General features: G+C 37.7%; 1 pseudogene; it reads left to right on the forward strand.

Annotated features, from left to right (window-relative positions):
• The first annotated feature begins 330 nt into the window (after positions 1 to 330).
• LOC129073455 (developmental pluripotency-associated protein 2-like) lies at positions 331 to 3969 on the forward strand (annotated as a pseudogene).
• Positions 3970 to 21122: the final 17153 nt, after the last annotated feature.

Raw genomic sequence — 21122 nt, forward strand, 5'->3', positions numbered from 1 at the left:
TTGTCCATCAAGTAAAACATCAAGAATAAATTTTGACTGAGTATCATATTAACAGTGCTATTATCATAATAGGATATATCTAGCAGCCATTTATTGAGTACCACTAATGTGTCAACACTCGCTGTGTTGGTACCAGAAATAATGAGTAAGACACACCTTCAAGCAGTGGACTTGGGGGAGAGCACAGAGAAAAGGGAAAAGAAAAACTTGTAAACTGCTGTGGTGAAGAAGATTGATGCTGCAAGAGAAATGTAAATACAGGTAACTATGAAATTAGCCATGTAGTCATAAAAGTGTCTACAAACAAAATACAGTTAAGTTGTTATCAAAATGCAAAATGCAAAAAAAGAAGTAAACTTAAAGTGTCCTCAACACTGCTGGCTTTGCCTCCCTCTGAGGTTCCTGGAAACAACAAGCTCAAGTTTGGATAGCAACAAAAACAATTTCTTTAAAGATAACTTAGATGAAGAAACTGTGACTCTCACATTGGTTCCAGTTAATGAGGAATGTAATGAAGAACATCAAATGGAATCAAGTGTTTTTCAACCTCAGGAGCCAACCTGAGGATCCCTAGGACATAAAATTTATCTTCCTCAAATGAATGAGCAATTCAAAGATTGCCCAAAACCAATTCTTCCCTTGCCTACCATTTAGCCTTCATTCATTCATTTATTTTTATCATCCATCTATTTTATTTCTAAATCATGTTTATTCTATTTCAGTTGTCTCAATTTTTCCCCCTTTACCCTCCTCCACCCATCCCACCCCCACCCCCCATTCCCACAGTCAATTGCCACTCTGTTGTCCGTGTCCATGGGTCATTCATACATGTCCTTTGTCTAGTCCCTTCCCCTTCTTTCCACCATTGTGCTCTTTCCCCATGCCCTCTGGTCACTTTCAGTCTGCTCCATGTTTCCGTGCCTGTGGTTTATTTTGTTCTTTATTTTGTTGAATAGAGTCCACTTATAGGTGAGATCATATGGTATTTGCCTTTCATCAACTGGCTTATTTGACTTAGCTTAATATTCTCCAGTTCCATTCATGTTGTCACAAAAGGTAGGAGTTCCATCTCTCTCTCTCTCTCTCTCTCTCTCTTCCTTCCTTCCTTCCTTTCTCTCTTTCTTTCTTAAATGTAGATTGATTTTATTTATTTTTTAAATGTCAAAGTTAATTATAAAATATTAAAAAATTTAAAACCATTATAAAGTCTCAGCAATTAAACCAACATGACACCAGCACAGAAATAATTAGGTAAATCAATGAAATCTAATGAGCATTCCAGAGACAAACATATATATCTAACAATATAATATATGATTAAGTTGATATTTCAAATCAATGGGTTAAATAAGGCTTATGCAACAAATAATGTGCATGGACCTCTATTACTTGAAATAAATACAGAGCCCTATTTCACACATTATACAAGAAATGTTCAGGTGAGTTAAAAATCAATATGTAGATTCTAAGGAGTTTTGGAAGAAATTAGAACTAATATTTTTCATGACCTGAAATAAAATATTCAAACCCAGAAGCTATAAAGTAAATATTGACAATATGACTATATTAAACATTTAAGAGACTACAGTAATATTCATATAAAAAAAGCTGAAGGACAAGGAATCGAATACGAAAGTATTTGCAACACACCTAAAATGTGGTTAATAGTTTTGTTTCTTTTAGGGAAAAAAGTTCTACAAACCTTTAATAAATGGATAAAGAATACCGAAAAGCCAGTTAAAGCTTTTTTTTAAATAATAGAAATAGGCAAGAAATATATAAAAACAGGTTTAGTTTCAACAAATAGTAATGGAACAATTAAAATAACATCATTGTCACAATCAGATTAATGAGTATTAAAAATATTGGTAATATCAAGCACTGGCAACTCTGAAAGGAACTGGGTATTCATAGAAACTTGTTCATCTTATTTAGCATATTTTGCAGTGCTAGTTTGGTGGAGATGTATTCTTTTAACCTTCTTTTGTCTGCAAAACTCCTTATTTCATCTTCCATTTTAACTGAGAGCCTTGCTGGGAAGAGCAGTATTGGTCGCAGGCCTTTGCTTTTCATGACTTGGAATATTTCTTGCCATTCCCTTCTGGCTTGCAGTGTTTCTGTTGAGAAGTCAGCTGCTAGCCATATCGGGGCTCCCTTATGTGTTACTATCTCTTTCTCCCTTGCTTGCTTTAGGATTCTGTTTGCCTTTGATATTTGCCATTTTAATGATGATGTGTCCTGGAGTGGGCCTCATTCGGTTCCTCTTGAATGGGACTCTCTGTGCTTCCTGGATTTGTGTGACTTTTTCTCTCCTCCAGTTAGGGAAGTTTTCCATCATGACTTTTTCAAACAGGTTCTCTATCCCTTCCTCTTCTTCTCCTTCTAGTATCCCTATTATACGGATATTATGTTTCAGATTGTCCTGCATTTACCTAAATACCTCTTCATCCTTTTTGAGTCTTTTTTTCATTTTCTTGCTCTTTCTGGGAGCTTTTTTCTACCTTGTCCTCCATCTCACTGATTCAGTCCTCAGCTTCATCGAGCCTGCTTTGGATTCCTTCTACTGCGTTCTTCTATTCAGAAATGGTATTCTTCATGTCCTTTTGTCTCTTATTGATAATTTCTATGTCCTTTTTCACACTGGTATAGTTTTCAGTAAGTTCCGTTTAGTGTCCCTGTAGTTTTTGGTAATTCTCTCTGAGCTCACTGAGCTCATTGAGCTTCCTTAGAACCATTGTTTGGAACTCAATATCTGATAGATTACTTGCCTCAATTTCATTTAGGTCTCTTTCTGGAGATTCCTCCTTTCCCTTCGAGTGGGGTGTATTTCTTTGTCTTCCCATTATTTGTGAGACCCTTCTTTTTTGCTTCTGCTCCTTAAGTTGATCTGTCTTGATTTCCTGACTTTGTGGTGTGAACTTCTATGGTAGGAGACCACATTTTTTACTTTTTGGATCTGCCTCTGATGATGTCAGATGTTGACCCTGTCTGACCTTAGGCAGTCTATTCCAGACTTCCAGGAATCTACTGTCTGTGGCTGTTTCCTTCAGCTGTTAATCTATTCACTCTGCACTCAGCAGGCTGCCTTAGACAGCTCAGGGTGGGGCGGAGTCCTTCCTGGGGGCGGGGTTATTGGGTCCTTCCACGTTGCTGCCATATGTGCAAGGAGTCTGCACTGAGATCCCTCCCGCTACTCTCTTCGTTCTCTCCCCAAAGCCTCTGTCCCCAGTCTCCCCTCAAGTGTCTCCAGACCTTCTGCCAGTGCTCCCTTTAGTCAGGGATCTACTGTCTGTGACTGCCACTCTGCATTCAGCAGGCAGCTTAGACAGCACAATGTGGGGTGGAATCCCACCTTGGGGCGGGGCTGTTCTTCCTTCATTTAATAAAGTGCATTGTGATACTTTGTGGAACTGGTGCCAACAAATTAATTTGAGTACTGAAGGCATGTAAATAGAGATTTATATGAGTCTGAAGTAACATGCTTACTCTGAAGAAAAACAGGTGAGTGAGGAATATGAAAACAGCATGAAGAGCATTGCTGAAATACCATCGGAGGCCACATTGCAGTCCTGTTCAAGGAAATGCAAAATGGTGACTAAGAGAGAAAGGAGTAATAAAAGTTGTAAGATCAGTAAGAGAGTGAAAGGACCAATACAGTTCAAATGATAACTTCAGCTCAGAAGGCCATGCTGGGAGCATGGCCAAGAATTGCTGCAAGACCTATGCAGCCTAAGCTGTGAATTCATGTTCCTTTCCTGTACCTGCTGAGAACTTTCTGCTGCAAACATCTGGTGTCAGGTGATGTGTGGTCCATGACAGACCTCTTGTGGCAGACAAGGAGAGATGGGTTTGTCTGCAGTTCTATGCCAATCAGCCCTGAGTGCCTGACTCTCCCAAGAATATGATCTCTCTCCTCCTATTTCCCACCAGCACTTTTCCATCCTCAAACCTAGAAGATAATATATGATGCCCTGAGTGCGTTAAGAGGAAGGAAAGGATGAGGGAAAGATTAATTAAAATGGAGAAGAAACCTCATTTGAACATACCGACGTAATTCCTTTTGGGTGGGTCATGTCTCAATAAAGAATAAATGGTGGAATGCCCAAAGCTAAGGAAAAAAAAAATGCAAAATGCTGTGTAAGCCCAAAAGTGAAAGTAATTTCAGTTGGAGGTGAGAATATTTGGCGACATTTCATAGAGAAAGTGACTTTTGAATTGAACTTTGAAGAATATCCCACTGGCATCTTGGGCATTTCAAATCTACTGTGTCCTTTGGCATATTCACCATTTCCCCCTATTCTTATCTGTGCCTCGCCTCCAGGTCTGATGGTCTTGAGCATGATTACTGATGTTACCATTCATGCCTGGATTCTTTTTGTTGGGAAATGCTAGAATCATTTGACTCCCTCTCTTGCCTCCCAATATTAATTTGGTAACTATAATTACATGAAATTTTAAGTAGTTAACAGTTTTTACAGTTGATATACTTTGTGTATAAAATCAAAAGCTTATCAAAAATATTTGAGTATATCAGTCTACTAATTACATATTTTAAATTTTGTCCAGTCATACATAAAATGTCATATCTAAAACAAGTCACTCATTTTCTTCACATTAAAAATAATACTCTAATATCTAAATAATGTGTAGAAAATCTCACAGCTGTCCAGGTATGCAGTAATGATAGTATTTTCATTTTAAATAATACTGTTTAAAGAATTTATTTCTTTGAATTTGTTCTTCTCTCTACAGAACCCTAAGTTTTAGCAGCACTCCAAAATTTTTAAACAGTAATACATTTCTGCCGCCATTTGGAGGAGCCTTTATTACAGAGTAGTGAGGAGTTGAGTCTGACTTGCAAAGATGCCTTCATTTGAAATTCAGAACCCACCCCCCCCCAGAAGAATTCTTAGTCAAATTCCCATAATTAACGAATTGTACCTTCTTGATTTCTCTACTGCTGATCTAATGGAAGTTACAATGATAACTAATTATTTTGTAGAAATTCTGATGATGGTCTTATACCACTGAAACAATAGATACTCTGAAAACTGAAAGTGAAACTGTCAGCCCTTGACATCTTAGTTAACCAACTACTTAGAGTGTTGTTGATAGATAGATAGGTAATTATGAGATTAAATCAAGAGTGTGGGAGGCCTCCATGCTTTTCTAATGAAACCATTTAATTTAAAAAAGAAATTATGATGCATAATCATGGTTTCTCAATGGAAAACTTAGAATAGTATATATAAATAGTTATTCTCTAGAGTGGTCTTAGGAGTTAGGGAAAGCAGAAGTGTATGAAAATTTCATTCACTTTCTCCTTAAGCCTCATACCAGAGTTACTAAGAATTGGCAAAGTTCACGAATCCAAGATTTAACCTTCTGACATCATGCTCTGGTGAAATAACAGAAACATGTTTTGCAACTTAAAAGTTAGATGTGAAGCTAAATGAAATTTCAGTTAATTAAAAGTTACTTTAAAATAATGTTGCCATGATTGTGAAGTCTTAAATCCTGATGTTGCCTGTTACTATGATGCTAATTAGGTATTTTACTTCATTTAAATTTTTTTAGAATAGCCCAATTTCCATCAATAAGATGGTGAATTTATATTTAGAATTGCCTTCAAAATTAAATAGTTTTTATGCCATTATAAAATAGAACTGGATGGTCTCAGAAGGCCAAGGTAAACACTTTATCTCTGACATATTCTACTAGTCTGTTACTGACTTGTATGAGGAAAAAAAGGTACTTTCTAACTGGAGTATTTATCAACACAACCCAAATACTCTTTATGAGTTCTGGAATTATTTCATGCCTGCTGACATCACATTCACTCTTTAAGTTTTAACTCAGAGTCAGTTCTTTGAAGTCATGCTTCCTCTCACATCATAAGCTTTTAAAACTAGAGCTGACGCTATTTTATTTCTTCCAAGTAATACTTGCTGTTCAGGTAAATGTCAGTACAGAAACAATTTCAGGTGTGGTCTCACAGTGCATACACCTGGACTTTAGATATGGTAAATTTATTGGGAGTGAATATAAGCAATTGTCCATTAAATTATTTTTTAATATAGAAAACTCACTAAAGTCATTGGCAATATTAGAGAGTAAATATTAGCTACTATTACTATAAGAACAATGTAAAATACAATATTCAAATTTATTTTTCTTAGTCGTCTTAAACTAAACTGTTTCCATCCTCTGCTTAGACACTCCTAGTTTTCCCCAGACTGAAACAGATTTAAATGTTTTGCATTTACCTCTTTGTGGCTTCAAGACTGCAAGATACTATGCCATCTATGAAAAATGGAGTCTTATTCTTGAGCTTAATTGTTCATAAAAGAACTTAGTCATTTTTTATAGTTTCCTTGTGACTGCATTTCTAATCAGAATAAGATTTTTCTAACACCTTCCAACTATTCTTACTGTTTTAAATTTGAATCCATTAAAACGTAATTATATTTATTCATGGCATTGACTTTTGAACACGACTTTTTAAAGGGCCCATGATACTATTTTTTGAGAAATAATTTACATGAAAAATCTGACAAGAGTATGAAAGTTGCCTTTATTTAAGAAGAGAGAATTGCATGAAATCAGAATTCCCCTCCAAAAAATATGGAATATATAATCATCTTTATGGAGCAAAAGCCCTAACTATTTAATGTGTGTAGCACAGTGGCACAAAAAGGTGGGCATTTATCAAAAGCTTTTAATAATCAGGAGATGAACTTCCTTTGATATGAAGAAGTAACTGAAACTGCTTTTATTCTCATTGTCTCTAGAAGTGTATGAAGCAGAGCATTTCTTTGATATACTGTGCTTCAACAAGAAAGCTGCATACAAAATCAGAAGTACATCATGTAGAAAGAGCAAGATTTCCTGAGGCCCAATCACATGAAGGATATGTAAATAGAGCTGCACATGTCGGTGTGTGGATGCAGAGTAAGTAAAGCACTTAACTGAAATTGCTCTATGAAAGCTAAGTGGTCATAAAAGAAGATGCAGAAGTTCAAAGTGAAAAGTCACCTTAGGCTTAAGAGTAAAAGGAGGACCCAATTGTGCCCTAAAGCAGTTTCACAACACTTAGAAATTTTCACTAACATCTAGAAATTTACAAATGCTATTTTTTCAATGAGAGTTTGATTCATTTACTGCTTTATTAACGTACGTGTTTAAGTAGAAGCGTTACTCTCTGCAAAGCCTCAGACTTCCTTTTCTCTCCTTGTCTCTCTGCTTGTGAGTCATCAAGACAAGAGTGCTGTCCTTCATATGCAAAAAAAAGTCTGTCTGCTCAGGTTGGTGTAACAAATTACCGTACACTAGGTGGCTTACTTGACATTTATTTCTCACAGTTCCGGAAATCCAAAGATCTCTCTGGTGTCTCTTCTTACAAGAGCACTAATCCCATTCTTGAGGTCTCCACCCTTGTGACCTGATCAACTCCCAAAGGCCCTGACTACAAAGATCATCACCATTAAGGGATTAGGGCCTCAACATATGAATGAGGAGAAAGGGAAACAAACACCCATCCTCAGGGAATGCACTAACTTTCTAATCATCTGTTCTGCTTTCTCTATCTTCTACTGAAGCACAGGCATTTATAAACTTCTTAGCAGGTTGTTAGAGAACCCCGGGTGGCTACAGATTCTGCTTAGACAATCTTAAGTTTTCTCCCGACTTGAGCAAGAATAAACACACAGAGATGAAATGTATAAACTTTGGCCTAATTAACTCAAGAACTGAAACAACTTGTAAAGTATATGAAATTTGGTTTGGGTGTCCTAAAGCGTTCTTTGCTATTTTTCTTTATCATCTCTGCTGCCCACCCCCATCCTTTCCCTCTGTTGTAACCTGTGCTTTCTGCTCCGTATCCATCATAGCACTCTTTGAAAGCAACACAAGAATTCAGAACAGAGGCTTTGGGAATCAGACTCAAAGTAGTTTATTACCTGGCTCTGCCACTCAATGACATATCATTTCAGACAAGTGAAGCAACCTGTGTTGCCTACCCAGTTTTCTCATCTGTAAAATAGGAATAATGCCTACCACGCAGAATTCTGCAGAGGTTAAACAAGGTAGTATGTTCAAGTGTTTAATACACTGCCCAGCATATAGAAATGCACACTAAATAGCTGGAAATGGAATTAGACCTGTTTGCAGTAAGAGCCATGCATTTAACTTACTAAATAAGGTATTATTCCAGAAAAAAATTACTTTTTAACAGGGTTTAAGGACATAGCCTCTAAATATGAAATTAGGAATACTATACAGTTAGTTGGTAGAAAAGGCTTTCCTTTAACAGAGCTTATCCCAGCACCCCTGTAATCACAGCCATATGCTTGCTTTGCCAAATACAGGACCGCAAACCTTTATCAACCTCTTTTTGCTACATAAGATTTGGCTATGCCTTAGGATGAACCATGTTTTACTTTGTTGTACTGTAAATTAGTTTCCTAACACTGCCATAACAAATTACAAGCTTGGGGACTTAAAACAATATAGATTTATTCTTTACACTTCTGGAGGCTAGAGGTCCAAAATCTAGGTGTGAGCAAGGCTGGTTCCAGCTGGAGGCCCTGAATGAGAAACTGCTCCATGTATCCCTCAGCTCCTGGTGGTTGCCAGCATTCCTTTGCATTCTTTGAATTGTAGCTGATCACTCCAATCTCTCTCTCTTTTCGCATAACCTTCCCGTCTGTGTCTCTGTCAAATCTCCCTCTGCCTTTCTCTTGTAAGTACACCTGTCGTGGGATTTAGGGTCCACTCTGTATTCAAGAAGATCTTATTCAAAAGCCTAAATTTAATTATATCTGCAAAGACAACGTTTCTATCCACAAGTTCCAGGGCTGGGACATGGACATATCTTTTTTGGAAGACCCCATTTCAACCACTGTATGCTTACTGTGTGAGAGAGAAGACCACCAGATCTGAGGAGAGTGGGAGGGTGAACTGGTAAAGAAAAACTGTATTTCCTGAAATTTCCACCCAGGTGAGAACACTTGAGCTTCACTACCAGTTGTCATGGGACCACTGAAGATTAATTTTATAGCTACAAGTAAACCTCTGCCCAGCAGGCAAGTGTCCATCTTCAACAACAGGTGAATTGCTGGGGGGATTTGTCCAGTTTTCTTTTATGCCAGTGCTCTCTAGTTTCTGGATCCTGTTAGCTGTATTTGGATAAAAAACAAGCAGTGGAGCTAGAAGTACATACATGTGGTTGCACTTGAGAGTCATGATAAAATGTTCACAGGAACACCAGTTAAAGAAGGTATCAGTAGCTGTCAGAGCTTGACAGCCCCTCTGCTACCTTCACAGCATCACCAGTACTTGTCAGCCCCTCCAGTCACTTTACTACCATCACCAGTACTTGTTCTCCTCTCCCATCACATTCCCACCATCACACCTATTATCAGGAATTTTCCATGGCTCAGGTATATCTAATGGAAATTTAGTTAACTAATATATAAATGGAGGTGATTACTATTGATATGGTGGATTTTGCATTGAATGGAGCACTGGAAATTAGCTATAAGGCCTGAATATGGAAAGATCAGGAAATCACCTTATTTTGTTCACTCCAGTGTGACTTGTGACAAGAAAAAGGATAGCGCTAGTACCAGGGTCCTTTCAGAGACTTAGAATTTGATCCTGTTTGCTGTCCCTAAAATGTTTGGAATGGTATTTTAGTTGAAGAAACCCAGGCTGGTGGAGAGTTGTAACTCTGCATGATAAAATTTTTTTACCAATACACATAGCAAGCTGCTTATGAAAATAATGAGCATCACACAAGCTTTTAAAATCAAAAATCATTTGTTCAATGGGACTCTAGACCAAGATAGTCTCAAAATTAATAGCTGCATTTTTCCTTTTTGCATTCATAGTTCCTGTCACAGTGCCTATGTAGATGTTTGGTCAGCCAATTATTTAGTATACTCCATCACTGCTCAACTTTTAAGATGTTGTAACTGATTTCCATAATGATAAAAACATTGAGAAAGAAATAACATGATCTAAATGCTGGATGAAGTAGGTACCAAATCTTAATTTTTCAGAATAACTTGCTGTTGTCTTGGTAAGAAGAAATAAATGCCTGGTTTCAAGGGGAAATTTTTATTGGTATAAATAAGATCAAGACGTTGCTACTTCAGAACAAAGGTCAGCAAACAATGGCCCTTGAGCCAGACTCAGCCAACTGCCTATTTTTTAATAGCCTGCAGACCAAAAATGGTTGTCACCTTTTTTAAGGTTTGGACAGAAATCAAAAGAAGAATAATATTTTATGATACGTGAAAAGCATATGAAATTCAGAAATTTCAGGGTCTACAAAGTTTGACTGGAACACAGCTCATTTGCTTACATATTGTCTGGCCTCTTTTGCCCTAGAATGGCAGAGCTGAGTAGTTAAAACAGAGACCATATGTGGCTCAGAAAGCCTAAAACATTTACTCTCTGGCTCATTATACATAAAGCTGTAGTGCAGTCTTTATCAAAATGCTGATTTTGAACTTCAGAATATCAAGAACTCGAGTTTGTCCCCTGACTGTAGCGGGCCCCACTATACCAAATCATTGCCAGACTTCTCTCTTGGGGACTGAGGGCAGTGTACAGGTACCTATAAGCCAGGCAGATACTCTGCCGTGTTCAGAAAATGGGCGAGAGTGAGGCAGGTAAGCCAAGGAACAATCTGTTTGAACAGCCCTAGCTCTGGAACCACTGACATTGAACTTCCAATGCCACCTGTGCTGGGAACTGTTTCTAAATTATCCTTGTATCTATGCAATGTAGCCACAAGTATCATGGCCCTAGAAAGAAGTTTTGGATTGGCCAAACCTAGGTCACATGCTAGGTACCCATTAGAACTCACTGTAACGAAATCAAAGGAGTGAAGAACTCATTCTAATTCTAAATGATAATTTTCAATTCATCCCTCCCTCTATGATGCACAAAGAGATTTCTTCCAAAGGAGCAGCCCTGCAAGGGCAAGCAGAGAATATATATCAAACACCTTCTACAGCTTTGCTGCTAGGAATGTGGTTGTAGAACCAGAGCATGGTGTCACCTGGGAGCATGTTAGAAGTGCAGCCAGTCTCTGCAGCCTATCACCAGACCCCCTGAATCAGGTTCTAAATTTTAGCGAGATCCTCAGGTGATTTGTGTGTGCATTGAAAATTGAGACAAGATCCAAATAAAGTCCTAGTTTTGCAGGACTTCAGGCAGTATTATGAAGTGAAAGGACATATTCAGGCAGTTTGGGGTCATATATTTTTGGCCCTGGGAGATTATCCATAAATGTGACAGCTCTGCCCGGGAACCTACTCCTCTAGTCTATGCCTGCCTTTTGGTTTCTTCCTTTCTTAAACCCTCAGAGTTAAAACCTCCAAAGTCTTATTTAGCATTTTCTGTGGCAGACACTGTATCCCTGACAGTGAGAGTGGACAGCAGTGGAGTAGGTATTTACATAGGTGAGTGATTTGAAAATGATGGCTTGCCTGTATAGGTCACAGGGCCAAATAATATTTTGAAGGGCCAAAGGGGTGAGTCTTGACCTAATATAAATTCAGAAATGGAAACTTCTTTTGTTTTTTAAAAATGTTTTTATTATTCAATTAAAATTTTATTTATTGATTTTAGAGAGAGAGAAGAGAGAGAGAGAGACATTCATTGGCTTATTCTTATATGTGCCCTGATGAGGGATTGAACCCACAGCCCTGGTGTATTGGGTTGAATGCTCTAACCAACTGAGCTACCCAGCCAGGACCCAGAAGTAGAAACTTAATTTGAACCCAGTCATACTTGGATTCAAGTCCCAACTCTGGCACTCACTTTGTCATTTTTACATAACTTTCCTGAGCCAAAGTTTTCTCATCTCTGACATGGGGTTAAGAATATGAGTATGGAAGATAATCTATGTAAGGGCGATATCACAGTGTTCAGAAGGAACTACGTATTCCGGTAATTATAGCTATCATATGTTTTAATTTGCTAACTTAGGAGACCATGGTTCTTTATGCTTTAGTTAATCAAGGTGTGGCAGCTTACCAACAAATTTTGCCAGAAAATCGTTACAACTACTACTGTTAAATGATCTATGCTGAGTTTTAAGATTACATATTTTGGGGGGCTGTTTCCATAGGTGCCTCCTGTTTCTGTCACTACAAGGTATCATAGAGTACAATTTATACCATCAGGTCAATTTGATAAATTGCAATCATGAATATTAGAGGGATAAAAGTGCATATTTGAAAAGTTGCTGAGAGTGTACTAATTGTACTCTTTAAATGTGACTTCTGGATTATTGCCACTACTAACCACAATAGAAAACCTCAACAGAACCTTTCTGTAGGACAGAAATGATTTCTCTTAGTTATCATAAACCTACGAAAATTTACTTCAAGCAGTCCTGAGAATGGAAGAGAACAGACCGTTGCCAACACAGGGCAGTGGCTGGTATCTTAAGCCTGTGCTGTTGTTGATCATTTGTCTACATTTTCTTTGAGAATCTATGACCTCAATAAAATTGATCCTAAAAAATATGAATTGAATTTATTTCCACAGCTAAAACATTTTGGGCACAATGCCCCTGAAGTTATTTAAATAAAAACTTTATTGAAAAGAAAGATAGGTTTTCCTTTTACTATTTTATTTCATTGCTTTGTAAATTATACAGTTATAATATTACTCTGTAAATTATAGTTATAATATTACAATTACAAAATAGAAAACCAGCTAATAAAGCTTAAACAAGTTGTTAATAAATAAACTAGGTACATCACATCCTTAAACCACATCTCAATTGACAGGGAGGTGTCTTTATCCTCAATTGATTAATACATTTCTCCCATGTAACACTTATGTCAAAGACATCTCTAACATAAAGATCCTAGGTTACTTTAGGCTAGAATTTAAGTGTACATTTGCAGAGAAAATAACTCTACTAAGAAGCACATGGCTATAATGTATCAAGTGAAATAAATAAATTGTTACTATTAATAGCCAGGTGATATTGCTAATATTGGACAGGCAGTGTAGGAAGGCACCCTATCAGAAATTAAATTTGTGGGGCTTTTCCCCTATTCTTTAAACAAAAGAACTTTTGCTTCTATAAATGACAGGAATCGATTTGACCTTGAAGCAAATCTTCCTTGTTCTAGTAACATTTGCTGGAGTAATTGCCTTTTGAAGGCAGGGCTAGGGGACTTCTGCCGTTACTGCTGTGTGGAACCTTAAGCACTGAGCTCTGGAGACTGATCCCTTATTTATACCCCAAACTGTATAAAACATTCATCCCCATTCTGGCTCTTGCACAGCATGGTCAATAAAGCCTGACCTATTCCCTTTCCTCTTCCATAGCTAATCTCTCATGGCTACTGATCTTTTGCCTTCCATGAACCATTTTAACCATACCCTCTTGGAACCCTCTAGTTTCAAAACTAACATGGAAAACCAGAAACTTTTTCCTTGTTTTGCTCCCTGTCATTAAGGCCAGGCATCTCCCATTACAATAGCAGTACCTTCTCCAGCCAGCTCAGGGCAATTCTATCATCTTTAAATGCGTTGGCTATATCCTGACCCATGTCTCCTGGAATGAGGATCTTCAGGATCTGTGAACTTCATCTCACCAACATTTAAACATGCTTAAGTATCTTGTATCTTATAAAAAATTCTTCCTCAGCCAAACATTCCTTACTAGCTACTCTCCTTTCTTTTATAAGTATACTTAAATATCTTAGAAAAGTGATCTGTGCCTCTGTTTCTACTCACACATTTCTCATGCTCTTCTCAATCCTCAACTCAGTGTCATCTGTCTTCTTTCTTACTACTGCACTGACTGCTCTCATTGGGTCTTTAGAGATGTCTTTGTCACCAATTGGTCACCCATATGTGGCAGCAGCCTCACTGTTACTCATTTGCCCTTTTCTATGCAGTACCTCCCTTCATCTTCCCTGTGTCCACCGACCTACCTCTCTGCTGAGCTGTTCAGTCTTTGAAGCCTGTTCTCTTGTATTCTTACCACTGCCCCACTTAATGCTTGTGCTCCTCAGGAACTTCTCCTGGTCCTTTTTCTCTTCTCATTTGACCCACAGGCTGGATAATCTCAGCTACATCCATGGTTATAATACCACTAGAAAGAGCTGCATCCTCATTTTGAGATCCAAACAAGGACATCATTGACCATTCCCACATTGATGGATACTCTCTGCTTTTGGCTTCCTTGGTTCCAGAAGGCCTTGGTTTTCTTCCTTCTTTCTTTGGCAAATATTTCTATCATATTAAGTCTGTCACTTTCCTACTTAATTAAGCACTTCGATTATTTGAATTCAGCATGAATTGTAAGTCTGGGGACTTTTGGCTCCTACTTACTTCTCTGGATGCTTCTGACCTCACACTAAGCCTAGCTATCCTTATCTGACTGATATTTTATTTCTTCAAACACCTTGCTATCTTGTCTTTTACTCCATGTACGAAACTATGAGACCTGAAGCCAATTCTGATCAATGAACTCCCACCTCTGCTGGTATAAGTGGCTATTCCAAATTTCCACCACTCTTCAAATCCTTTAGTGTTGTTAGTCCTACTCTTTCTCCTGGCAGTTGACTTTGCCACCTGCTTCACAGGAAAATGAGGTGGTGGTGTGGGTGGGGGGATAGGATGAAGTCATCAGGCCAGAATTTCCTCAGCCTCTTCCTTAACACTTAGAAATATACCTCCACATGAACCTATCCACTCCTCCTTATTTTCTGTCCCAGAAGAAATGTACTTCCCCTTCTCTAAACCAGATTTAATCCCTTCTCACTTTCCAGGACTGTGTTCTAACTTCTTTGTTGATGCCGGCTTTTTATCCAGTTATATTCCTATCCTTCTTGCGAAAGGGTATCTATGTTTCTGCGATTCAAGTTTCTTGAAGAACAGCTTCTAATTGGCTATCCCCACTTTGCTGTACCTGTCTGATTCCTAAGTCCACTGCAATTAGCTTCTGTCCCCAAATCTCTGACAAAATAGTTCTTGCTAACTTGCTGATGAGCTTCATGTTTGCCAAAACCAATGGATGGTTCTTTATCTTTAACGTAATGCTGTGCCTTTGTGATGTTTTACACTGCTGACCCTCCCACGTGGAACTTTTCTCTTTTGATTTGCGTGATCCTGCTTTTTCCTGGCACTTCTCCCAACTTTCTAGTTTTTTCCTCTGCTGCAGTTTTGGGGCTCCTCTTGATTCATTCAACAAATATTGAACTTGACCCTACAGCTGTAGTGATGAGCACAATACAGTCCTTGCCCTCATGGAATTTACAGGATTCAAGGAAAGAAAGCCAATCAAATAATAATACATCATTATTATCACACAAATAATAATAAATCATTATGGACTCTGCTAAGCACTGTGTAATTGTGGCTTAGGGGCCTGGTCTTGGTGCACCTGAGATGTGCAACATTCATAGGAGTCGTACATCGTACTATACTACTTTCTTACTTTTTCAATATGGGATTTTGGTGAATGAATGCATATTCATATTAGTCATACCCTTAATTATTTAATAACTGTCAGTTACATATTTTTTCATAATCTGCTCCCTCCAAATGGAGATTTTTTAGCCTTTTTCTATACTTTGTCTATATTTTTTAGCTTTTCCTTCCCTGGCCTCCTTCCTATTAATACTGGGCTTAAGTACAGTTTTGTAAATTTTCTTCAGTTTAGTTATGCCTTACTTGAGCAGCAACAGAACTCCACAGCATCCCAGGTGTCCATCTATCTGAAACTGAATTCCATCCCCTTATTCAAAAATTGGCATTTTCCACACATAGCCCTCTAACTGTAGATCTCATGTGTTAGAGTAGGCAGCCTGCTACCTATGAACAAACACTCCTTTTAGATACACCATAGTGTTGAAAAGGTGTGGACAGAGTACACAGCTGATTTGAATCTGACCTCCACCATTTCATAATTTTGACAAACTATTTGATTTTTCTATTCAAGGAAACATTGAAAATCAGCACTGAAACTCAGACAATCATCTGACTGGGATTGGGGATTTAACCTGTAAAATAGTCCATTGTTTTGTGAAAGGCCATTGTCTTGGTGCAAAAGCATTTCTCCCATGATGTCCTTTACTCACCATTCAAAAGCACAGAGAGCATGTAGCCTTGGACAGTGAGGCAAGTGCCTAATCTATGTTGATAAGGATAAGGTGAGGCACTGGCTCTCAACAGGGGTGATTTTGCCCCCCATCCCATACACTTGGCAATGTGCAGAGACATTTGTGATTATCACAACTGGGCGGGGGCTAATGTCATCTAGTGGGCAGAGACCAAGGATATTGCTGAACATCCTACTGTGCAGGAGACATACCCCGCAACAAAGAATGATCTGGTCCAAAATACCAATAATTCCAAAGCTGAGAAATCCTAACCTTAGAGATAATGGAAATGTAATACATTTCATGACTTTGTGCCTAAAAATAGATGGAAGAAATAGAGTTGCCTATTTCTAGTGAAGTACTCAAAAGGTACTTTTTATTTTTAAAAATATAGATTCAAAATTTTCTGGAGAAATGTGTAGGCTAGTCATTCATTCAACACACTTTACTATGAGCTGTGTGCCAGGGTTTCAGCTTTCAGCAAGCTTTGGTCCTTGCCCTCACAGTGTCTTTAACCCAGCGGTGTCTTTAAACTTTAACATGCATCAGAATCACCTGGAGGCTTGTTACAATCCATTGCTGGGCCCTACCACCCGAGTTTCCCATTTAGTAAGTGGATCTGGGGTGGGGCCCAAGAATTTGCAACTCTAACTTCAAGTTCTCAAGTAGTGCCCATGAAGCTGGCCTCAGATATCGCTTTGAGAACCATTGTAGGGAATGTAGAAGAAGAAACTCCTGTAGTCTTGTTAGAGACTGAACGTTGGTGTCCTCCCGCCACCACCACCCAAAATTCATACTTTGGAATCTTAATCCCCCCTACGATAGTGTTAGGAGGTGAACCTTTGGGAGGTTATCAGGTCCTGAGGGTGGAGTCCTCGGTAATGAGATCAGTGTTCTTCTAAGAGGCATGAGAGAGCTTGCTTCCTCTCTGCTCTGCCGTTGTGAGGACACGGCAAAAAGATGGGCATCTATAAACCAGGAAGAGGGATCTCACCAGAAATGTACCAAGCTGGCTGGCATTGTGGCCTTGTATTTGCAGCCTCCAGAACTGTGAGAAGTGAATGTTTGTTGTCTAAACCACCAGTCTGTGATAATTTATTATAGCAGCCAAGCTAAAACAGGTTTTGAGGATTAACATTTGCAGTACTTGTTGGACACTTGAAAGATCTGGCTTTATCTGTTAAAAAGTCTTTTGAAGATTTCAGAGTCCATGGCTAATAGAGATAGACTGGATGTTTTGCTGAGAACTGGTATTATTGCTGGAAGCCCAGCTGTTTTAACTTAAGTTTCCCTAAAGCCAGAAAGTATCATTTATCTTTAAAAAATGTTCATTTCTTTTCTTATGTGAATTATGTGTTCATTTCAATTATCTCTTTTATTTTCCTCCTGAGGTCTTGGTGAGCAAATGGTTTTAAACTCCACCACTTTGGCTAACAATGAGATGTAAAATATAGACACTAGTTCTCAAAAGTCAGCACTGTTCATTTTTGCCAAGTGAGCATAAATTGAATTGCATCAAATTATAGAGTATCTAGAATATTTTATTTTTTCATTTTTCCATTTTTATTGAAAAACATCAAATGATCAAGGTAGCAAGGGTTAAGTTTCCAGACTGCTGCAAGTCAGAGGTGACAAGAAGTGCTTTCTGTTCAGTATTTGCCTGGAAGGCTCCAAGGGGAAGGCAAGAAGCAGTAACTCAAATCCTTCCCTCCACTATTCTGTTTTTTAAATAGCTTTTGCATAGGCTCAATTTTTGGAAGTTGTGTGATGCTAATTTAAGTATATATGTCATTACAGTTTTAGCATGGATCCTTCTCAGGCATATGTAAGATATGCCAGACATGTGAAAAGAGGAGGGAGCCAGGCACAGAAACCTCTGGGGCATTCGTATAACAATGTGCCAGACTCAAAACCCACTTCAACCCAGACCACTTGGTAGACCTGAGTTTCAAGTCCATCTCAAAGTATGGGGAATAATTCTTTTTTCCTGTCTCTCTCTCTCTCTCCCCCAGTGTCCCCTATTCTCTCCATAACCATAGTCTATAATATAATTCCTTAGGTCAGAGCAAAGACCAGTGGGGGAAAGACTAAAATGAGACAGTTTGACTCAATTTAAGAAATAATTATGCAACATTGTTATCATGGTTAATGAAATTGACTTGACATAGAGGCATTCTTTTCCCTGGAAGTGTTTTTGCAAAGGCTGGGTATTTGTAAAGTAGGACGCTAGTTAGAGAATTGGATTAGATGACCTTAAAGTTCTTTTAACGCTAAGGTGACTGTATAACCCAGGATTCTATCATCAACATTATTGGAGCCCACCTTTGCACAGGGCACGGTACTAGGCATTGGGCATATATAGGAAAAGCCTACTCTTCACTCCCAAGTGTCGTACACACTACACACATAAAAATACATAAATAACAAAATAATATGTGCTAGGCTACAATATATATTCTCAACTAGTAATGAGGTTCACTATGATTATGTTTAGAATTAAATGCTTAGAGATTACATTATTTAGACTGATGTGCAGTAACTAAGGAATTTTTTGCTAGAATTGGGGGACAAATTTCCATTAGAACACTGCTTGTATAAAAAAATGATAACATGGAAAAAAGTAATCCCTCCAGAATGTGGATTTCAATGTAAAATTTTTTAGCACACAAAAACACATACAATTATTCTTCTTCCCCACTATACACATTTAAAATATTTACATAAAAATCATAAAAAGCTGGGCATTAAAAATATTAACGTGAGAAATCCTTTGTTTTTTGTAGGGGAGGGGGTGGGTGGAGGTGGAAGAGTTTATCACGGGGATAAATGGTAATGGAAAAAATAAAATAAAAATAAATTTAAAAAATAATTTGTTTTAACGTTGTATAATTTTTTTTCAGTGCGGAAACATTTATTTTTTTATTTTATACATCATGCTTATTCTATTACAGTTGTCTCAATTTTTCCCCCTTTACCCCCTCCGCCAATCGCACCCCCCCACAGTCAATTCCCACTCTGTTGTCCATGTCCATGGGTCATTCCTACATGTTCTTTGTCTACTCCCTTCCCCTTCTTTCCACCATTGTCCTCTTTCCCCATTACCTCTGCTTTCAGTCTGCTCCATGTTTCCATCCTGTGGTTTATTTTGTTCATTAGTTTATTTTGTTGAATAGAGTCCACTTATAGGTGAGATCATATGGTATTTGTCTTTCATCAACTGGCTTATTTCACTTAGCTTAATATTCTCCAGTTCCATCCCTGTTGTCACAAAAGGTAGGAGTTCCATCTCTCTCTCTTTCTTTCTTAAATGTAGATTGTTTTTATTTATTTATTTTTTAAATGTCCAAGTTAATTATGAAATATTAAAAATATTTAAAACCATTATGAAGTCTCAGCAATTAAATCAACATGACACCAGCACAGAAATAATCAAGTAGATCAATGAAATATAATGACCATGCTACAGACAAACGTATATATCTGTCTAACAATGTAATATATGATTAAGTTGATATTTCAAGTCAATGGGCAAAATAAGTCTTACTCCACAAATAAGGTGCATGGACTGCTATTACTTGAAATAAAACAAATAAAGAGCCCTATTTCACACATTATACAACAAATATTCAGGTGAGTTAAAAATCAATATATACAATCTTAGGAGTTTTAGGAGAAAATACAAACTAATATTTTTCTTACCCTGATGTAAAATATTCAAACCCAGAAGCAATAGAGTAAAATACTCACAATATGACTATATTAAATATTTAATACTATACAATAATATACATATGAAAAAAGGTAAAGGACAAGTAATAGAAAAGTATTTGCCACACATCTAAAAAAGGGTTAATGGTTTATTTTTTATTTTTTTTCAGGAAAAAATTCTCCAAACATTTAATCAAAAATGAATAAAGAATAACAAAAAGTCATTTAAAGCTTTTTAAGAATAATAGAAATGGGAAAAAAATTATACAAAAACAGGTTTAGTTTCAACAAATAGTAAAGGAACAATTAAAATAACACCATTGTCACAAATCAGATTAATGAGTATTAAAAATACTGGTAATATCAAGCATTGACAACTCTGAAAGGAACTGGGTATTCATAGAAACTTGTTCTTCATCTTAAAGCAGTCCCTTTAGCATATTTTGCAGTGCTCATTTGGTGGAGGTATATTCTTTTAGCCTTCTTTTGTCTGGGAAACTCCTTATTTCACCTTCCATTTTAACTGACAGCCTTGCTTGGAAGAGCAGTCTTGGTCGCAGGCCTTTGTTTTCATGACTTGGAATATTTCTTGCCATTCCCTTCTGGCTTGCAGTGTTTCTGTTGAGAAGTCAGCTGCTAGCCATATTGGGGCTCCCTTATGTGTTACTACCTCTTTCTCCCTTGCTTGCTTTAGGATTCTCTGTTTGCCTTTGATATTTGCCATTTTAATGATGTGTCTTGGAGTGGGCCTCATTCGGTTCCTCTTGAATGGGACCCTCTGTGCTTCCTGGACTTGTGTGACTTTTTCTTTCCTCATATTAGGGAAGTTTTCCGTCATTACTTTTTCAAACAGGTTCTCTATCCCTTCCTCATCCTCTTCTCCTTCTGGTATCCCTATTATATGGATATTATTATGTTTCAGATTGTCCTGCATTAACCTAAATACCTCTTCATCCTTTTTGAGTCTTTTTTTCATTTTCTTGCTCTTTCTGGGAGCTTTTTTCTACCTTGTCCTCCATCTCACTGATTCAGTCCTCAGCTTCATCGAGCCTGCTTTGGATTCCTTCTACTGCGTTCTTCTATTCAGAAATGGTATTCTTCATTTCCTCTTGTCTCTTATTGATAGTCTGTGTCCTTTTTCATGCTGATATAGTTTTCAGTAAGTCCCTCTTAGTTTCCCTGTAGTTTTTGGTAATTCTCTCTGAGCTCACTGAGCTCATTGAGCTTCCTTAGAACCATTGTTTGGAACTCAATATCTGATAGATTACTTGC

Source organism: Pteronotus mesoamericanus, unplaced genomic scaffold, assembly GCF_021234165.1.
Source record: "Pteronotus mesoamericanus isolate MK-2021 breed Mesoamerican mustached bat unplaced genomic scaffold, CSHL_Meso_final contig_41, whole genome shotgun sequence".
In the NCBI taxonomy this organism is placed as follows: domain Eukaryota; kingdom Metazoa; phylum Chordata; class Mammalia; order Chiroptera; family Mormoopidae; genus Pteronotus; species Pteronotus mesoamericanus.